Here is a 3,572-nt window from a genome sequence, read left to right as displayed (position 1 = left end):
TCCAATACCCCTGATCCCTATGCACAAAACTGCTAAATGTTGTGTTAACCTGACTGGCTACACAATTTTTGAATTATTTCTTTCTGGCAACTTGTAATATTTCCTTTTTGACCTGGGAGCTCTGGAATTTAGCAATCATATTCCTGGAAATTTTCATTTTGGGATTTCTTTCGGGAGGTGATTTGTGAATTCTTTCTTACATGTGGATTTTATATTACACAATGGTTCTGGGATATTAGGGCAATTTTCCTTGATAATTTCTTGAATGATAATCATGGCCTTTAGGTCATCCAATAATTCTTAAATTATTTCTCCTGGATCTATTTTCTAGGTCAGCTATTTTCCTGATGAAATATTTTACATTTTCTTATATTTCTTTTCCATTTTTAAAATTTTACTTTATTTTTTCTTGATTTCTCATGGAGTAATTAGCTTCCACTTGACCAATGCTAATTTTTAAAGAATTCTTTATTTTTATTTTTTTCCCAAATTTTATTCAATATGAAACATATCTCTACAGTTTTTATTCAGGAGGTTGACCATGTCCATGACCAAATCCACCTCTAAATTGGAATTCTGTTGCTGACCCAGCCCCAGCCTCGGCCTTCTTGTCAGCACCAGGGGGAGCAGCACTTTGTCTGTATGTGTCTCTGTCAGCTTCACCTTGAGTAAGCTGGGCAGGTTGCTCACCCTCCAGACCTTTGGGCCTTGGCCTTCCTGTCTCAGGACAACTTCTGTGGAGTGTGACAGGCACGATCTCAGGGGGCAGGTGAAGGTAATCCTGGAGGTACTGAATGCCCTCACTGGTGAGGTACCAGTAGAAATGCCTCCATGCAAACTGCTCCTTAACATAGCCACTGGACTTTAGAGACTGCATGGCCTTCATGACATGGAGATTGGGCACATTCTTGTCTGCCAGCTCAGGGTGCTTTGGCATGTGGACATCCTTCTTGGCTACCATCACTCCCTCCTTAAAGAGGAGTTCATAGATGGCAATACGGTTCTTCTTGGGCATCAACATCTTGACGGCTGCTACAGGTGCTGCTCTACACAGAGCCCAGGATAGAAAGGCCAGAATTATTTTCTTCAGTGAGCTTTGGTACCTCCTTTTCCATTTGGCCATTTTTTAAAAAAGAGTTCTTCTCTTCATTTTTTTTTGGGCTTACTTTACCATTTGGCCTATTCTATATTTTAAGGTGTTATTTTCTTCAGTGTTTTTGTTGCCTCTTTTACTAAGCTATTGACTCTTTTTCATTATTTTCTTGTATCACTCTCACTTCTTTTTCTAATTTTTCCTCTGTCTGATTTTAAAAATTCTTTTTAAACTGTGGACTTATCTAATCATCTTGGAGAGCAATCTGAAATTACACCCGAAGAGTTACTCAACTGCATATTCTCTTTCACTCAGCAAAACCACTATTAGGTGTATTTCCCAAGTTATTTAGGAAAAATAAAAGAAAAAACAACTTATATGTTCTAAAGGATTTATAGCAGCTCTCTTTGTGGTGGCAAGGAACTGGAAATTGAGGATATGCCTGTCAATAGGGGAATGGACAAACAAGTTGTGGCATATGATTGTAATGGAATACTGCTGTGCTATAAGAAATGATGAGCTGGTTGATTTTAGAAAAAAAAAATGGAAAGACTTGCATGGAATAATGAAGGGTGAAATGAGCAGAACCAAAAGAAGGTTGTACACAGTGACAGCAATATTTTTCTAAGAACCAATTAAATGAATAAGTCATTTTGAGTATTGTAAATAGATCAACTAGAAAGGAAGATGCTATCTACATGCAGAAAAATAATTAATAAAGAGAAGTATGTAAAATGTGGTATATATACACATACATACAAACACAGATATTTGTGTCTAATGATAACCTTCTCTACAGTGGGTTGGGGAGGGAGTGACAAAAAAGTGCATAGCAGAGAGTGAAATAAAACTTGGAAGGAAGCACAGAAAATCAGGTAGCTTTGAAAATGGTGTGTAGTATTTATTGCATAGTTGGTTTTTTTTTTAAGTAAATAGTGTGAAATGGAATTTCATGGTGTTATATTAAATCCTCCTCTTGTGTTGTGCTATGTGCATGGAAATGTTCTTTTTTATATTAAAGTTCAAAATGAATAAACATTTTTTAAAAAATCCTTTTTGAACTCTTTTAGGGCTTGAGACTAATTCACATTTTCCTTTGAGGCTTTGCATGTAGCTGTTTTTGCATTGTTGTCTTCTTCTGAATTTGTGTTTTGATCTTCTCCATCCCCATAATAACTTTCTATGGTCGGGTTTTATTGTTTTTTGTTTTTGCTCATTTTCCCAGACTATTTCTTGATGTTTAAATTTATGTTAAAATTGGACTCTGCTCCTAGTTTGGAGGATGTATATCCTAAGTTTTTTTCTTTTTTTTCTGCTGTTTTCAGTACTCCTTTTGAGGGTCTGTAAGTTTTTAGTTCTTCCAATATGTTATGATCTAAGGAGAGGTGTAGTTACTGCTCTCTGGGCCTGTGTTCTGGTTTGTGAGTAACTTGTAGTGCTCTTTTCCACCCTGGAACAGTGTCCAGTGTCCCTGTTTCTGCTAATGTTTTTTCCTCACTCTGGAACTGTGACCTGGAATTGCCTATGGGCAATGCAACAGAGTCCTGCTCTCAGTGCCAGCAAGGTGTCCCCTCTAATATCCTTCTGACCAATTGTCTGACCCCCTAACAATCTGTGAGCTGAGAGCTCCAGAAATTGCTTCCACAGCCCATTCAGTCACCCCCCTCCAAGTTCTGCTGCTGGTTTGCTGTGGAGTGGCCTGAGTTGGTAAAGCTTGTTGGACTGCACTTTACTCTCACTCCAGTGAGACAGACCTTTCCTTTTGACCTTCTAAATTGTCTTGAGCTTGAAAATTATTTTACCCTGTCCTTCTGTTGGTTCTGCTGCTTCATAATTCATTTTGAGACATTATTTTAATGTTTGGAGGGGAATTGAGGAGAGCTCAGGTAATAAGCTTCTCTTATTCTGCCATCTCAGCTTTCCTTCTTCCCCTGCTCCCCCATATTATTTTAAAATATGAATGGGAGATACTTTGTTGGAGGAGACCCTTCATCAAAATAGAGGGTCTCCTCCAACAAAGTATCTCCCATTCATATTTTAGCAAAGTGAAGACTTCCTCTCCTCCTGCCCTTTTTGGTGCTCAATTAACAACAACAACAACAACAACAACAAATCAATAGGATATTGTATTCCCTAAAACTTTTAGCCTCTTCTGTGGCTATAAAAATATAGTCTGCTGCAAAGTATTGCCTGAAAGACTTTCATAATTCCTTCAATTATTTTGGTAAGTATCCTCTCCATATTTATATTGATCATTATAACAATAAAACAGATTGCTTCTGAGATTTCCTCCAACTCTTAAATCCAGTGATTTTGTATAAGAATTTGTAGAAATGGGAAAAAAATATTCTATACATATGTCCTATGTTTTAGATATATGTAAATAAAAAGAAAAGAGGATTTTACACATTCTTTCTTTAATATTAAAATAGACTTATGATATCATTATTATGGATATTCCTTCAAACAATACAGATAA

General features: G+C 36.8%; 1 pseudogene; it reads right to left on the bottom strand.

The window, feature by feature from the left end:
- Positions 1 to 473: 473 nt before the first annotated feature.
- LOC110195472 (small ribosomal subunit protein eS10 pseudogene) lies at positions 474 to 1,030 on the bottom strand (annotated as a pseudogene).
- Positions 1,031 to 3,572: the final 2,542 nt, after the last annotated feature.

The sequence above is a fragment of the Phascolarctos cinereus genome, unplaced genomic scaffold (genome assembly GCF_003287225.1).
Source record: "Phascolarctos cinereus isolate Bilbo 61053 unplaced genomic scaffold, phaCin_HiC Scaffold_4;HRSCAF=312, whole genome shotgun sequence".
NCBI lineage: Eukaryota > Metazoa > Chordata > Mammalia > Diprotodontia > Phascolarctidae > Phascolarctos > Phascolarctos cinereus.
The sequence above is the reverse complement of the archived record's forward strand: the minus strand, read 5'-3'. Positions and strand labels throughout refer to the sequence as shown.